The sequence below is a fragment of the Ambystoma mexicanum genome, chromosome 7q (assembly GCF_040938575.1).
Source record: "Ambystoma mexicanum isolate Mex_15411 chromosome 7q, UKY_AmexF1_1, whole genome shotgun sequence".
Classification (NCBI taxonomy): domain Eukaryota; kingdom Metazoa; phylum Chordata; class Amphibia; order Caudata; family Ambystomatidae; genus Ambystoma; species Ambystoma mexicanum.
Genome location: NC_090941.1, coordinates 496,623,782 through 496,642,581, shown reverse-complemented (window position 1 = coordinate 496,642,581; position 18,800 = coordinate 496,623,782).

Below are 18,800 nucleotides of genomic sequence, written 5' to 3'. Positions count from 1 at the left end.
TGCAACAGTTGAAACGGGACATGCAGCGCCACCCAGATGAGCACTCTTCTAGCATAAGCAGAGTATGTCTAGCCCCCCACTACCCCTTTCCATTTCTTCACAACCATCTCCATCTTTTCCCGTATCAGGTGAGTCTCCTGCAACAGTGCAATGTCTATCTTTTGTCTGCGCAGGTACAACATAACCTTGTTCCTCTTTAGATAACTATTAAGTCCCCTGACATTCCACGTAACTATTTTAAGGTCCCCCATGGCCCATTAGAGTTCCCCCTCCCCTCCCATCAGTGCAGCCCAGATCCCACTTCAATCTCAGTCTGTGTAGACTCGTACTCCCCTTAACCAAAAACACACCAAACTCCCCAGTCCCCCCCCTCCCGCCTCCCATCCCATCCCAACATCACCCCCCCAACTGTTGCCCAGCTCCATCCCTGGATCTCAGGCACCCCTGCATCTAGCCCTTTCTGGCAATAGCCTTTACTCGAAGCTCAGCAGGGTGAGGTCGCCCTAATGGCTATCCTGCGACTACTTCTACTACTACCAGGGGGTAGGGTGCCATCGTCCTGCCACTCCTATTTTGCTTTAATTCAACCACACATAGCTGCTTAATTCACTTATATATTCAGTCTTCTATATTCCAGTCCTTTAAGTTCAACAAAATCACAGGTATCCTGCCAAATGTCAGCACTACTCGATCGCACCCCTTTATCTTATCACTATCATAGTCTCTACTTGGGTACCCGCTCTACATCATTTCAATATGCATACAATATCCCAATCACTTATCATGCTTCTCATGGGCCTTCTCCGCATCTCGTTCCGGGCAACCTTGTAGATCCAGCCATGTCGCTGCTTCCTCTGGGGTGTCAAAAAAGAACATTATACTTTTGTGCAGCACTTTTAGTTTCGCCGTGTACAGGAGCATGTACTTGATTCCGGCCGTGCGCAATCTCGTCTTGATTGCCACATAGCTGTATCGTTGCCTCTGGACCAACATTGTGTAGTCAGGATACGCCGTGATGGTACTCGAGGCCCTTTCGATGGTTCCCCCTTTGCGAAAATACTCCAAAATCTTCTTGTGATCTTTATAGTTCAGTATCTTGGCAATGATCGCACGAGGAGGGGCCCCCAGCTTCGGTTTCCTCATGAGGGCTCTGTGTGCTCGCTCCACCGTGAATCCCTGAGAGAGTTTGTCAGCTCCAATTTCTTGCAAGATCAAGTTCTCAACATAGTCTGTAAGGTCTTGGCCTTCCTCCCCCTCTGGCAGTCCGACCATGCGGATATTGTTCCTTCGTTCCCTTCCTTCCGCTTCCTCGACGCAGTTCTCCAGGTTGGCCACCAGTTGCTTCAGTATATGCACCTCTTTTGTGTTGCTGGTGCTAGTGTCTGTGTTGGTTTTCACCGCACTTTCCAAGCTACTCGTTCTCTCTGCCAGCGTTCTAACATCTTGTCGCAGTAGGGTGACTTCTATGCCCACTGCGTCTATTTTAGCCTCCAAGGAGGTTCACAGGTCCACCATCTCTACCCCCCACGAGTCTCTCAGCTCCGTTATAGCCGCTAGCATGTGGTGGTTTTTAGCCGCTGAGGTGCTCTCCGTCGGTGCTGTTGCGCTGCTATGCGTTGTTGCCGCAGGAGACTGCTGCGTCTTGGCAAATGCTTCCATCATGGATTGTTTGTTTTTGCTCTTGCTGACGGTTCCTCGCTTCGCCATCTTGCAATCTCTTATGTATCTGAGGGTACCTGGTCTGTGGCGTATTAATCCTGTCTCTCTGTCGTGGTGTACCACCAGGGTGTCACTCCAGGCCCAGGGCAGTTGTCCATGAGAAGCCCCTGTTTAAGTTTGTATTTGTAATGCTGTATCTTCAGGTGGGCTGTCCTCCCACGTTTCTACTTAATTTACTGCTTCCTAGAGGCTATTTTATATTATCAGCATGACCACCCATCTCTTGGGCTCCTCGTGGTCTTCACGCCACTTCTTTTTCCCGTTGCGGTCCCCCCTGTGTCATGCAGGCTTGGCTACTTTCCAAAACCCTCGAGTGGGTTGCGTCCTCCCACGTATCTTCCTCATGCTGCTATGGTCAGCCCCCCTTTGCCTGTTTCTTGGATCGATGGGTGCTCCTCCTTCCGCGCGCCCGTAAATATGTTCTATGCTGTCTGTGCACTTCAATGCATGCCGCCTGTCCTCTAACTATCATCGCATCCGGCAAGTATCCAGGAAGCGCCAGCACATGGACTGCACTTGCTACAGTAATGGCAGCACACCCTTGTATCCACTTTTCCTGGCAGTGCCTGGGTGCACTACCCGTCTCCTCATGCAGGTTATGGGTGCTTTCCCTGCCCTTTGTAGTGATGTGGTTCCCAAGCCCCCTCACAGTGCAGGGCAGGCGTCCGGTGCACTCCAGGTGCCAAAGTGTCTCAGCTTCCCTTAGGGACACAACACCTAGCTATCATTTTGTTAGAGCTGTATGCCAGTTAAAGCTTTAAGTTCCTCTGCACACAAAGGGCATTTGTTTTTTTTATTCCATGCGGGTAATACACTTCTTTTATTTATGCCCAGCTCGCTTTCCGCTCCTATTCTCTGCCCTTTGTTCCTGTGGGCAAGGTATCGCCTCCCAATCCTTGCATTCAGGGGTGCAACAATGTTTCTACAGCATCTGCTCCAGCCCGGCAGTGTCTATCGGCTGGGAGCAGTGCGATCACGTTAATTCCAACACAAAACCAGTCCCTCTCGCATTAAACAAAGTATCCTCATCGCCGGCCGCTGTTCGCCTGCAGCAGAGGCGCTCCCAGCAATCTGTGCCGGGTACGCCAAAGCCTCACGGAGCCCTGGACGGCTCCCTCGCTGCTACAATTGTAGCCGCCTGGAACACTTAGTTTCCTGCAGATGCCCGCCGCCGCCGCTCACAGCCCCCTCTGCACCGCGAACGCTGTGTGCCATGTGCTTTTATCTCCAAGGCAGCTGGTTCTGCAATGCAAGCGTGTCTCCTCTCGCAGCCGGCCGCACTCTTCATGATCCTTGCCTCCAGTCTTCACTGGCCAACACTCGGGTCATTAGGCTCGAGTCCTTTGTTCGCCGCCATCTTGTGCCCCAGTCTTTCGGTGCGGCCGCATCCGAATAATGCTTCTTTTGTGACAATTAAGCCTCCATTCCGTCTGTAATGTTCAGGTATTGTGGAGCACACGTTCTGACGTCCCTGCTTCTATTCCTAGGCGCCGTTAGTCATTTTAAGCATGTGTGTCATCGGATCGATCCCTGATCCATAGGAGCAGCTCCGTGGGACACGACCTACTGCATGGCTAGCTGGCCCGGCTCTAATTAGTTTGGTGCTTTTAGTTGCAATTGCTAGGGACTCCTCAAGTTTTTCTTGTAAGCGCGTACGGGGCTTTATACAGTCCATTAGCAATTTGGTTCAGCAGAGGGATAGCTTGAAAGTGAGAGATGGTTTATTGAGTTAATAGAATAATGATACAGGGACAGGCACTTACCGCATATCCTGCGTATCCAGCCGGAAAGAGCAGTAAACAGTACAGGTCAGACGCCGCACGGGTTAAGAAGTCGCAGATTTATCGGCCTCTTCCTGTGAGCGTGGTTTGTCAAACAGCTGATGGTTGAGAATCGCGCTCTCTTTCAAACTGCAGCTGGGTCCTCCCAGCTGACTTAGGCGAGTCGGAGCGGCGATCAGCTTTGTAGGGACCTGATGCTACCTGGAATCATGAAGTGAGCGTTTCCTAAAGGATCGTGTCTTGTTCCCATCCGAGAAACAGACCACACCAACACTCTGCCTCCACTTCATCACCCTTGTAAGTCCCTACACCCACCCCAACCCCCAAACCAATCATCTTGGAAGAGATGTCAGCTGCTGCTGAAGGGAGGGGTGAAACTTATACCATTAGCAGAATTTAGGAAAGACTATTATTCTCACTCCATCTTCATCCTTAAAAAGGACAGGGCTTCCTTCACATTTTGGAATTGGGGCTGTTAAGCAAGCTTTCCAGGAAAAAAAATCAAGATGGTGACCCTTGTCCAGATCCTACAGGCTTTTGAATTTCACAGTTGGCTTGTCTCTTTAGATCAGTAGGATGCACTCTTTCACATCCTTATCCACTCCAAACATTGAAAGTACTTTTGTTCTGTGGTGGGGGGTACTAATGACCATTTCACAGTGCCCCCATTCAGCCTCACTTAGATCCCTTCGGTGTTCACAAAGGTAATTCTGTTGGTACTGGGGCATTTTCATATAAGAAAGGTGCACATCTTTCCTTATCTAAGAAAGTGGCTTCTAAGGGCAGGTTCGACACATGAGCAGTTGAGAGCCTAGGGATGTTATTGTCATGCTCATGAAGTCAGGGGCACAGGCATGCAGGGGTCGCATGCACAGGAGACCTGGGTGGAGCTTTGGCGCCAGGCTCATGAACAAAAGTAAACAAGAACATCCATTTAACACCAAAAAGCTTTTCTTATGGAGATAGCACTTAAGATGTATTAACCTTGAACATTCCATCCATTAAGCAGGATGCAATAACCTTGAACATTCCATCCATTAAGCAGGATGCAATAACCTTGAACATTCCATCCATTAAGCAGCCCCAAGTGTATTCTTGGGTGTTGCTGCTTATGGATTGCCTTTGCACGTGCTCACTCTCTGGGAGTGGCAGGGTGTGGCTGGTAAGCCGGCCCTAATGGGCGTGCCCACGATCTCAGCTATATAAGCTGCCCCGAGCCTCAAGACAGACACTTCGCGTTATTCTGCACTTGCAAGCAGCGTAACACTCACTGTCGCCTGAGGTCAGACTTACCATTGAAGATCCTGCTTCCTGGACATCCTGCTTCCTGCCAGCATACCTACCAACTGGGGGAAGCTGTTCTTACCTGTACATCTCTTCGGCGAACCAAGTATTCATCTTTACACTTTCCGGAACGCCAAAATTCTTCAACTTGGCACCGTAGCACGACACACTACATCATCGACAACAGCACTTGCAAGGAAAAGCAGAAGACAAGGTTAGACATCGAAAAAACAGTCAGTTTAAGGTTGCGCTTCACCATACTGGGCGCTTTCCTTAAACCATCAATTACCTGCTGTCGAACATTGCGGTAGCATCCATCTTCCATCCGGCCGCGTCTCGCATCTCACAGCTGCATTGAGGCTGCATTTCCATCTAAGGGAAGAAAACAGAACGAACAGCATCACAAGAGCTCAAGAAAGACTTACCAATCATAAGGAGAAGCATAGTCGCAGCTGGACTGGACTAATCCTTATCAGGGATCAGTGAAGGAACTAGATCCCATTTGACACGCCCCTGCCAGAAGTAGCAGGTTGGAAAGCTTATCTTCCATAATTCACATGTGAGCTTTATGTGCCGGCGTAACTGTACTTTGGGATGAAGGGTTTAAGAGGTATAACAATCACAGATTGGCGCACTCTACTGATGGTGAGGCCTGAAGGGGGTGATTCAAGTTCAGGGAGGGCTGCAACCGTGCCCCAACGCCTCCGCAGAGACCAGGTGAGCGTAACAGATGTGTACCCTTTTTCATTAGCTGGGGTTTTCATCACCCCGAAAAAGTACCTCTTGTGGACTACATACACCCACAGATTGTTCATTTAGTTAGATATCTTCCAGTGCCGGTTCATCTCAGAAACCTTAGAATGAGGAGTCTGTGGGAGGAGAATCCATAGAAAGAATATTTCCAGTAAGTAATTTTCTCTTTTTAGGGCAGTCCTGTATTTGGTGCATGGCTCGACATTCCTTGCCCCAGAGAGAATGACAGCAGCTCTCTTCCAACCAAAGCGGAAATCCAGACTGGGATTTTCTTGTGAATGCAATCCATAGTCCCTGCATCTTCATAGTTCGGGAAGCAACACAGTGAATGCTGTCTCTGCAACGATCCCAGCTCACAAAGTACATGAGAGAACAAAGGATAGGATTCTCCCACTGTGCATCCTTTGTGTGCTTCCATGAACAATCGCATGTAGGGAGGGGGAGGCATTCCCATTTCGACAGACATGGCTTTTGGTCAGCCTGGTAACAGATGTTTCCTGGATGGGATGTGGAGCTCACCTGCTGGATGTGTCAGTGAAGGTTATAGGTGAAGTCTAGAAAATGCCCCTCAGATTTCTGTTTGTCATTGCAGTCATTTTATTCAACTTTTCAGGTTCCACTGTCCAGGTCCTCACGGGCAATACCACTGCCATGCCGTACATCAACAAGATGGATGATGTAAGGCCACTCAAGCTGTATAGGTCACTCTGCTCCTGTGGTTTTCGGGCATTGTCCCTTATTGGTGAAACACGCATCGATTGTCGAATTGTTTTGATATAAGGGGATGATGGAACTTCAGCAATGTACTATTCGTCTATTGCAACTTGTCTGGAGGATGAGGTATGAGAAGGGAGAATATATTGAATTATATTACTAGTTGTTGATTAATAATATTTTGTTTAAAATTAAGATAAGTGATCATTTTTTAAATAATTTATAATACTGTCAAATTGTAAAGCATTCGATCAACAATCTAGTGTTTATAGCCCACCCACATGCAACAATGATGTGCTTGTCTGAGTCTGCTGTTGCTGGTCATGTGCTTAGTGATGTCATGCAAGTGTCAAGTGGAATGTTGATGTATAAGTGTGAGAATGCTGTGTTGAGTGTTCTGTATGAGTTCAGTTGGTCCCTCCCGCTGTCACACTTCACCCTGTGCGCATGCGGCGGTTTGGCTTCCCCGTGCTCCTGGATAAACACTCTCGCGGGCGCCGTGGGACTGCGCACAGAACTGTGGCCATCCCGCATGGGGTGCGCCATTTTGTTGCACTGTTTTTTGCTAGATGGTGTCTTCGGATCACTAGACAACAAGTGCCTGTATTGGGACTACATCTCCCAAGCTGCCATGCTTGTGTCAGGTGACCAATGTTTTCCAGTCATGGAGAAGCTCCGCCTACTTAAGCAGCTGTGAAATGTTCTTCGCTGCTTCTATTTGAAGTTATTCCCCGAAGTCACGTCTTCCTTGCTTCCGTGCCAAATTGATTCATGCTTTCGTTTATGGACTTCCCTGCTTTGCGATTCTGTTCCTGGAATTTCAACTTGTGTACCAGACCTCTTGCTACTCTCACGGACTGAGTTAGATTACGATTCTGTCCTTGGCTTCCCGAACCGTGTACCAGACCCTGCTACTCCCACGGACTGCTTCTGATTACGATTTTTGTTATTGGCTTGTCCGCTTGTGTACCAGACCCTTGGCTACTCTCACAGATTGCACCACATAACGATTGCTGTGACATCCCATCTTCAGCAACTCGCTATACATCCTCTGGATCTGGGTCCTCCGGTAATGTGAGTGTTCCTTTTCCTGTCTTTGAGGTTAATTTTTTCACTTGCTAATGAGTGACTTATTGCTGTTATTGGACTGCCTATCCTAAACTTCCCTTTTCCAACCTGTTCTGGTAATTCTCCTGTTGATGATTACTTACGTGCACTTGGGACGCTACACTGATTGTGCACCAACCCGGAACTAGAGCGCCCCTCGTGCTGCCCGGGTCTAGTTTCCCTACTAATCACTAATTCCCTTTTTTTTTATTTTATACCTGTCGTCGTTTCCCTGGAAGTCGAGCCAGTACTTTCATTGGTAAGATCTGACATCATCCTTTTTGGGTACTTCATCAAGAGTTTATATTCCAGCTTATCACATTGGTCTTTCTTTTGTTTTGTACCATTAGGTGGGAAGGCGTCTATGTGTTTCTAGCCACTAATCAGGGGGGAGGACTTATCAGGTATACACCAGAGCAAGGCTATAGTTTATGTCATCTTACCTATCACCCGTTACTCACGGTCTCATTTTTTCTTGCAGCTGGTACCGTGGCGGTGTGTTCTCCCCGCTCTTTTGAGTGATCGGGTCCTTTGTACTGTTCACCAGTAGAGGGCCATATCATTAAAAAGATCTTTATCCCTCACTGAGAGGAGGCTTGGGTGGAGGCTCCAACCCAAGCTCTTCAAGCAAATCACCAACCATACAGACGTAGTCGCCAATCCAGGCCAGCCCTGTACGGTGAGTGACAGAAATAGAAGCCATGGAAGGAGAGGATCCCCTAGCCACCATGGTTCGCTTAGTCGCTGAGCTTAGGGCAGACATGGCGGCTGCACATGACGCTATGCACCATAGAATAGAAGCTATGCAGACTTTTCCGACTCCCCAGACTCTTGGGATCGACACCTCTAATGCAACTGCTTCGGCTTCTGGGGTTTCTTCCGCCTCAGGTTCTTGTTTTTGAGACGACCCCAGTTTTGATGGCGTCTGTTTCCATTATCCCCCCCCTAAAAGGTTTATGGGAGATCCAAAGAACTACAGGACCTTTATTAATCAATGCAAATTGCATTTTCTGTGCCGTCCAACAGAATTTCCTAACTCAACCACCAAAGCTGCGTTTGTCATTTCCCACCTAGGGGGGACAGCAGTGGGTTGGGCTAATCCTTTGCTTGAGTCCAACAGCTACATGCTGTATGACTGCGATGCTCTGATATCTGCTAATCTGCTATGCACCGAGTCTTCGATACCCGCTACAAGCCTCAGGCCATGGACTTGGAGTTTCTGAACCTTCATCAAGGGACAACCTCTCTCTTTACCTACCTCACTCGGTTTAACCAACTAGCAGCAGAGACAGATTGGCCTGAAGAGAAGAAATCAGCGGTTTTCTATAAGGGTCTGTCTGAAGAATTAAAGGATATACTAGCCACAGTTCCGGTGGTTCCTTCTGCCTTTGGGGAATTGCTTGATTTGGTTTTGCAAATTGATGCTAGGAGAGCGGAAAGGAAAGGTGAACGTAAACCGGTTGCCCCGGTTTCACCGATTTCAGATACTACAGGTCCTCTTTCTTCTTCAACCCCGGAACCCATGCAGGTAGGGGCTATTCGGGTCCCTCTAAACCCTGCTCAGAGGGAACACCGCAGGGCAAATAATTTATGTATGTACTGCGGTTCGGCAGAACATCAATTAAAAGATTGCCTGAAAAAACCAGCCAAGAAGGTGGGAAACGCCAAACCCCGGCGGTAGTTACAGTCCTTAAGCCGGGGGTTCATTCACTAGACTCTCCAGGAAAGTCTGCAGCTCCTGTCAGCCTGCCTGTGGTTTTTACCGCTGCACCTAACTCCTCATTTTCTTCCTTGGCGATCATTGATTCCGGAGCCACCGGGAATTATATGGATTATGATTACGCTATTTCCCACAACATCCCGTTGTTATGTTTTAGTTTATTAGGTATACATATAACAAAACAAATGTTTTATATACCGAGATTACACATTATTACAGTATTAAAATACAAGATTATATGCCAATTTACTAATAACTCACATTTAAAAAACACATTTGATTTCATACGACAGTCTTGAGGTAGCCTACATAATTATACAATACAATGTAATATCAATACAATTTTCTTATAAAATATCACCATAAAATAAATTAGATTTATGTCATTACCACTCATAAACAATGGCCACAGTGTCTCAATTTCGTTGGGATTAATGGTATCATTATATGACTTAATATGTTTGTATCGCAGTGCCTACAGACTATAACATACAATTAGCAAATGGTGTAGTGTCTCTGTGACATTATGGCCGCACAATCGACAGAAACGCATGTTACGAGGAATACCCATTTGTGTTCCATGTGTTTCCAATGCCTCAGAAATATTAAATTTTAGTAACAAATATTGCCGCACCGTTTGAGGGCTCGGGTATGCATTAATATAACTAGGGAGTTTGCAACGTGATGAGCGCTCATTATAATAGATTCCACTAAATGTTTTTGTGGATAGGTTTATCATCTGCTGTTCATAGCAGACTTCCTTCAGTACATGCTTTAATTTTAACTTCATGAGGGGCATACTCATCAATCTATATGGGGAATTCTGGCAATCCCATTTGCTATGAAGTTTTTGTAGTTTGCCCATTATTCCAAATTTAGAGTTACGCACTAGGCGCAAGTAGGCAACCATATATGCACCAATGATTGTGTCTATCTGGAGACGTTTCAGCTTCTCAAAGTTAATAACGCAATGGTTAACAAATACCTAGGAGATTGCCACCAGATCAAGTTCAAGATATATGTGTTCCGCACTTACGCATCCGGAGCCACCGGGAATTATATGGATTATGATTACGCTATTTCCCACAACATCCCGTTGTTATCGAAAGCACAACCGGAATCCGTTCATGCCGTGGATGGTTCTTCTTTGGTTTCTGGGTTGGTCACTCAAAACACCTCTGATGTCCAGATGCATACAGAGGAAGGACATGTGGAGACCATCTCTTTTGATCTCATTAAGGCCCCGCAGTTTCGGGTCATTTTAGGGGTTCCCTGGCTTCAGCGGCATAATCCTGCCATCGACTGGGCTAACAGAGTTGTCCAGTTCCCGTTATCTCTTTGTAACGAACAGTGTTTTCAGAACACCTGTGTCTCTCCTGGTTCTTCCTGTCAGGCCTTGGTGGCTTCTTCGGCCCTCATTGGGGCTGTTACCACCACTCACCAAAATTGCATTCCATCTGAGTACTCTTCGTTTCTTGATGTCTTCGACAAGGGCCAAGCAGAACATTTACCTCCACATCGACCCTATGATTGCCCCATCGATCTTATTCCTGGTTCCAAAATCCCAGCGGGTAGGGTCTATTCACTCACGGTTCCAGAAGACAGGGTACTGAAGGAATACATCGATAAGTCTCTGGCTACAGGATTCATTAGACCTTCTAGGTCGCCGGTGGCCTCTCCTCTGTTTTTTGTCCCGAAGAAGGAGGGCGACCTCTGCCCTTGTATTGACTATCGGGCTTTGAATGCCATCACAGTAAAAAAACAGTATCCCCTACCTTTGATTTCGGTCCTTTTAGACCAACTCGGGTCCTCTGTCAACTTAACCAAATTAGATCTCCGGGGTGCGTACATTCTGGTACGTATTCGTGAGGGGGATGAGTGGAAGACCGCGTTCAAAACCCGTTATGGCTTGTATGAATACTTGGTGATGCCATTCGAACTCTGCAATGCCCCAGCTACATTCCAAGCCTTTATGAACGATGTTTTTCATGATTACTTGGACCAATTTGTGGTAGTCTACCTGGACGACATCCTGATATACTCACAGTCTGCTGATGACCATGTCAACCAGGTTCGTTTTGTTCTCCAATGGCTCCGGGAAAACCACCTCTTTGTGAAGGCCGAGAAATGTGTCTTTAATACCACTGAGGTGGAATTCCTTGGTTATGATCTCACTAACCAGGGCATCCGTATGAGTCGGTCTAAAGTCAAAGCCGTTTTACAATGGCCTGTTCCAACTACCATTAAGGCACTCCAGTCCTTTCTCGGTTTTTCAAACTTCTACAGGCACTTTATTCATTCCTTTTCGGCCATTTCGGCCCCTTTAACTGCCTTAACCAGTTCCAAACAGCCCTACCGATGGAATCCTGAAGCCCAACGGGCCTTTGATGCTCTGAAAGCGGCTTTTTCGTCTGCGCCAGTTTTACAACATCCTACCCCTCTTCTGCCTTATCTGGTCGAGGCTGATGCCTCGGGCTCTGCTGTTGGCGCAATATTATCCCAGCGCTGTCCCGATTCAGGGGAAATTCACCCTATAGCCTTCTCTTCTCGGAAATTGACTCCTTATGAGAAAAATGATTCTATTACAGAAAGGGAGTTGTTAGCCATTAAGGAAGCTTTTTCCGAGTGGAGACACCATCTGCTGGGTGCCCGACATCCGGTCACTGTATTTTCTGACCATCGGAGTCTACTTGCGTTCAAGTCCATGAAGTGTCTCACCGCACGGCAAGCTCGGTGGCACCTCTTCTTTTCGCAATTTAACTTCACCATCACATACCGTCCTGCTCGTCTCAGCACATGTGCTGATGCCTTGTCGCGACTGGCTCCCGGCCTTAGTTCTGCCACGTCGGAACACCTTTGGTGTTGCCTTCTCGGGTGGTCTGTGGGTGCACACCGCAACCTTCTTTACGTTCGGTGGTTGCGGATTGGGTTTCCTCTCATTCAGCTGAATGTACCGAACTCAATCTTGATGTGGTACAGGGCCTGCCTTATATTCAAGGTCGCTTGTACTTACCACCGGGGGAGGCGCGTTTGCGGGCCCTTGCCTGGTCCCATGATTCCTTGTTGGCAGCTCATCCGGGTCAGCAGAAAACTTTGGACTCCATCCGCCGTTGGGCTTGGTGGCCTTCGATGTCCAGGGACGTTATTGATTATCCTGCTTCTTGTTCTGTTTGTGCACAGTGTAAAACCTCACAATCTAGACCTGTGGGCCTCTTACATCCACTCATAGTCCCGCACAAGCCCTGTTATATGATATCAATGGACTTTATAGTCGACTTACCTCCGGTGGACGGATTTGACACCATATGGGTGGTTGTGGACTATTTCACTAAGGTGGCTGTCTTTACTCCATGTCTCGGACTGCCTTGGGCACCTGCGTTGGCAACCTTATTCCTCAAGCATGTTTTCAGGTATTTTGGTCTTCCTTCAGTGATCGTATCCGATCGAGGTACACAGTTCACCTCACGTTTTTGGAGATCCGTGACACATTCACTTCGCATCGATGATCGCTTCAGTTCTGCTTACCATCCACAGACTGATGGGCAGACTGAATGGCTCAATGCCACACTGGAGCAGTTTCTTCAATGCCTATGTCTTCAGATTCAATCCTCCTGGGTGGCGATGCTTCCGTCTGCCGAATTTGCATATAACAACTCGGCTCATTCTTCTTCTGGGGTCTCTCCGTTCTTCGCTCTTCGTTTCTTGCCTTTGGATCCGTCTCTTCCTATTGATAACCCTGCGGCTCGAGCTTGTGTTAGGAACATCAAAGGGGTACATCGGACGGTCCATCTGCATCTACTCCGGGCCCGGGAGAGGACCAAGCGTTACGCCGACCGCCGTAGGCTTCCGGCCCCGGTGTACAGGGTTGGCATGAAAGTATGGCTTTCCACACGCAATTTGAAGATTCCTCGCAAGCGAATGCTTCTTCCGAGGTTTGTGGGTCCGTATTCGGTTACTGCTGTTATCAATCCTGCTGTGGTGCGCCTTTTTCTGCCCCCCGCCTGGAGGGTGCACCCCGTCTTTCATGTCAGTCTTTTGAAGCCCTGCTCCCCTGCTACTAGGCTGACTGCCCGGCCACCTCCGATTTGTGTGGAGGGGAATCTGGAGTATGAGTTGGCTGATATTTTGGACTTTCGCCTGCACCGGAAGCGCCCCTATTATTTGGTTGACTGGAAGGGCTATGGTCCGGAGGACCGGTCTTGGGAACCGCTCTGTAACATTCATGCTCCTGCCCTTGTGCGCCGGCTCCATGCTCGCAGAGGGTTGGCGCCGCCTTTGGGGGTGGATGCTGTCGCACTTCACCCTGTGCGCATGTAGCGGTTCGGCTTCCCCATGCTCCCGGATAAACACTCTCGCGGGCGCCGTGGGACAGCGCACAGAACTGTGGCCATCCCACATGGGGAGCGCCATTTTGTTGCACCGTTTTTTGCTAGATGGTGTCTTCGGCGTCACTAGACAACAGGTGCCTGTATTGGGACTACATCTCCCACGCTGCCATGCTTGTGTCAGGTGACCGATGTTTTCCAGTCATGGAGAAGCTCTGCCTACTTAAGCAGCTGTGAAACGTTCTTCGCTGCTTCTATTTGAAGTTACTCCCCAAAGCTTCCTTGCTTCTGTGCCAAATTGATTCCTTCTTTCGTTTACAGACTTCCCTGCTTTGCGATTCTGTTCCTGGCGTTTCAACTCGTGTACCAGACCTCTTGCTACTCTCATGGACTGAGTTAGATTACGATTCTGTCCTTGGCTTCCCGAACCGTGTACCAGACCCTGCTACTCCCACGGACTGCTTCTGATTACGATTTTTGTTATTGGCTTGTCAGCTTGTGTACCAGACCCTTGGACCACATAATGATTGCCGTGACATCCCATCTTCAGCAACTCGCTATACATCCTCTGGATCTGGGTCCTCCAATAATGTGAGTGTTCCTTTTCCTGTCTTTGAGGTTAATGTTCCACTCGCTAATTAGTGACTTATTGCTGTTATTGGACTGCCTATCCTAAACTTCCCTTTTCCAACCTGTACTGGTAATTCTCCTGTTGATGATTATTTACGTGCACTTGGGATGCTACGCTGATTGTGCACCAACCCAGGAACTATTTGGGTACTTCATCAAGAGTTTATATTCCAGCTTATCACATTGGTCTTTCTTTTGTTTTGTACCATTAGGTGGGATGGTGTCTATGTGTTTCTAGCCACTAATCGGGGGGAGGACTTATCAGGTATACACCAGAGCAAGGCTATAGTTTGTCATCTTACCTGTCACCCGTTACTCACGGTCTCTTTTTTCCTTGCAGCTGGTACTGTGGCGGTGTGTTCTCCCCGCTCTTTTGAGTGATCGGGTCCTTTGTACTGTTCACCAGTAGAGGGCCATATCATTAAAAAGATCTTTATCCCTCGCTGAGAGGAGGCTCGGGTGGAGGCTCCAACCCGAGCTCTTCAAGCAAATCACCAACCATACAGACGTAGTCGCCAATCCAGGCCACCCCTGTACAGTGAGTGACACCCTCCCTGGGTGATGGGTGCCGGTGATATATGTCTTATACCTGATGTCTCAATGTCATGTAACTTGTAACTTAAGAACTGGAAGTAAACATATTAAGAAGCTATATAAAACAAGCGTGGCCATCTTTTTATTACATAAACCATCACAAAAACATTGTAAATGAATTACATGGCATGTTTCACTCTCTGAATGGTTTATATTTTTGTTAATAAACTATTGCTGCCTACCCAATGCTCAGTAGCTGCAAAAAACATTACAACATGAGTGACATACTTAGGTGGCAACAATTTACTCAATATGTTTTGCAGGATGATCTCACACTAACTCCCTGTGACATCTCAGAAGCTTATCAGGTACAATTTCAAATGTCTTTTTAAAACATTACATGTACACAGTGTTTGACTTTATCTTACTTGTTTGACTTTATCTTACTAGGAATGTAAAAATGCATTTCACTGATTAACCATATCATTTTTCAACGTTTAATTGATGTTGTTAGGTCGACAATCATTAAAACAACATTCTCAAGATGTACTTTGTGAGATCAAAAATTGTAACATTAAATTGTGTAACAATTGAACTATTTTTGTTGAATTTGTTACGCACAATGAATGTACTACTGAAGCAGTCGAAATTAAAGCGACACATGGACCAAAGGTATAAGGTATTCGAAAAGATCCATATTCACATATTTTTATTTTCATGTAATTTTTAATGGTTTACATAAAGAAATTAGGTTACATTTGTAAATATGTATATATGTTTCTTGAAATGAGAGTAAATTGCTTGGTTTATACATTTTCAAAATGTTCTTATACAGCTTGGTCTTGTGGTCGGCAAATTAAAATGGTGTATATCAAGGCAAAGTAGGAAAACAAGGGTAAATACCAAATAAATTAAATTTTTATTGTGTATGGTAAATAATTACCTTTACAATATATTACTTAGAAATCATCATATATCACATTTTTTGCACCTAGAAAAAATTGTGTACAGGCGCGTTATAAAAGACTTGTCATATCATATCACATTTCAATTTTAACAATTTATTACAATTTAAAATGGCATAAATTACTGAGTTAGAATGACCATTCAATACATATGATCACAACACATCAATATCTATCAAATCTGGTCTATAAACAAATTGTCCAAAATATAATAATCTTTTAAAACTAAATGAGGGGCAGGTATTTAAATGATGTTTCAAAATGTCAGTGTTATTTACATCCTTACACTAACTAGCATCTCTGCTGTTATCATTTTCCTTCTAACAAGCACTTCCCGAGACGGTAAAATGTTTAAACAAAATCTTAAGAATTCTTCTCATACTCTTTGATGAGGGAAGAGATGCACATAAATAGGTAGAGTTCTGACCTTCTTGTGTTCATATATTAGATGTTTCAAAGAACTGTATCTATGCATAGTTTCAAAAGTTCTACTCCAATCATCTGAAAAAAGCACTGCCTTAATAATCATCAGTTTAGTATTCAAATCAGTTAATGTAAAACGCAAATCTTCCAATGTGTCAGAACAAACATCAAGCAATAGCATCATTGTATGGTTTTTACTTTTCTGTAAACGGTCATTCATATCTTCATTGCAAGAATTCTTAAACAGGATTTAAGAACTTCTATATTAGATTTAAAAACCTCGATTTTGCTCTACATAATATAGAATGTAAACCTAATTCATTTCTGATAAATATCATTGGGCCATACAATAACCTAGGAATCACTCTACTCTCATATTTTATTAGCGGGTGGATGAAAAATGTAACATACTTATTGTCAATCTTTTTCATTTGTCTACCTAGACTTTCTGCTTTAATCCTCAGGTATTCCATGATTTTGAATTTGGCAGGCTTGCTAAATATTTGAAATCCCAAGTAAATCAATCTGTCTGTGTTAAAGCTCAAATATATATATTCTTTTATAGCATAGACAGCAAAAGCATTAATCAAACCCTGTAAACCACAGCTGTTGCAGTCAAATAACATGATGTTGTCTGAATAGGCCATGCAGCAGTGCTTGAATATCACAATTTTGGGAGATGCGAAGGCAACATGAATTATTTCCTCTTCCAAGTCGTATATATATATATATTTTTTAAACCATTTTTATTTGTTTTAAACAAGCAAACATAACAACGTACATGTTCAATATTCACATGCGAATAAATGTAAGTACATAACAACTACCCTCCCCCTACTCCAAACCCCCTCTCCCTTCCCCCCTGAGCCTACACCACACTTCGGAACACAGTCCTTTTTTTATATCAGAGCCGCTTCATTCGTGGCAGCAGGTTTGTTTACAGTTGTCACCTCTTTGTCTCGAGTATCTTGTACAGAGGCTGTTAAATCAGCTAACAATTGTCTCCACATATCCATTCCTCGTACTCCTAATTCCTCCTCACTGCTGGCCGCTTCCGACCATGCCACCGTTTCCGTATTGGCCCATCTATCAGATCTCCCAACCATACTCGCGCTACCGGTCCCGCCTGTGCTTTTCATCCCATTGCTATTCTCTGTTTTGCCAGAATATACGCCAAATCTTTTAGCTTACTTATATGTTTAGCTCGGTTGTGTCTCGGGAAGCACCCAAGCAGACAGGCCTTTGGAGAGTCTACATCCAACGTCATCCCTGCTACCGCCAACAGCTGTGCCACCTCCCTCCAGAATCTTCTGATTTCCCCACATGCCCAAAACATATGCACCAGGTTAGCATTTCTCTCTCCACATTTCGGACATGGATGATCTCCTGCCTGATTAAACCTGGCTATTTTATATGGAGTTAAATATGCTCGGTTCAGTGATGTCATCAATGACATTTGTGATGTCATCTTTGATGTCCTGGGTGTTAGTCTTAGCAGTGCACGGTGGTGGGGCGAGTTATGGTTGCTTAGCTTACCATAACTGGCGAATTTCAAGGGTTTTTCGGTTTTACTTGGAACCATAACGTCCCTTTGACAAAGTTTTTTTACTGAATTTCATAGGTTTTTAGTAGTGCAACTTAACCATAACGTCCCTTTAACAAAGTTTTTTCACTGAATTTCATAGGTTTTTAGTAGCGCAACTTAACCATAACGTCCCTTTAACAAAGTTTTTTCATTGAATTTCGTAGGTTTTTAGTAGTGTAACTTAACAATAATGACTTTCACTTTATATACATATCATATGGAACTGACTGAATCTCTTCTACTGTACTTGATGTCCGCGAACTCATTTAATGTTCGAAGTACAGTACCACTACCTAAAAAACTCTGGGGGGGTATGTTTGATTGTTATATCATAACATAGGAACATTTAACAAATTCAAAAAAAAGCACACAAACACATTATATGTACTAATACATAATAAATGTAGCCCATATATACAACACACTAACCATTCATTTAAATGCACTATGTCCTAAAATGGAATATACCACAAGAAAATAAATTGGCTTCCAACATAATTACCTCATAAACACAACAGAACTGAGAACAAGAGCAGACCCACTGAGTACATAGGACATATCTTACCTGAAATAGTAAGTGTACTTAATTGTATTCATATATTTATAAACTTTCTGTATTAGATAAAAAAATATATTATATTTTTTTTTTCTCTCACAGAAATGTCTAGTACTCTGGAATGGCTAGAGGAACATTTCCCACATGAAGAAATGTCACAAGATAGTGAAACTAATGGTAAACACTTTATAATATAAACCATTTAATTATTATTATTTTGTATACATTTAACATATATATATTTTTTTGTACAGAGCATAACAAAATAGAAACTACCTCTGAAGAAGCTGTTATGGAAAACATGCTTGACAGCATAAAAGAAAAAATTGATTTATTGTTGACCAATTTTAATCATTTGAAAACTTTTGTTGAAGATCATTTTAAAACAAAAACGTCATACCATTGCCCCACATGTACTTGTCCCCCCTCACCATATCCCAGTCAATTATCCCCAAACCCTCTCCATAACCCAAAACGTTTTGATGAGACTTCCATCCCTTCTTCACCTAATAACAATCATGATAAAACCCCTAATTCTCCTGTTTTTGTTTCTGTTTCTGCCTCACCTTCTCTGTCATAAATGATTAATATATGTTAAATAAAGTTTAATTTTTATATTGTGTTGTAAATAGTTTCATTTTTTTTTTTAAAAAAAACTATGTAAGTGTCCGCGGACAGTGCAGGTGTTCTAAAATGTTCATAAA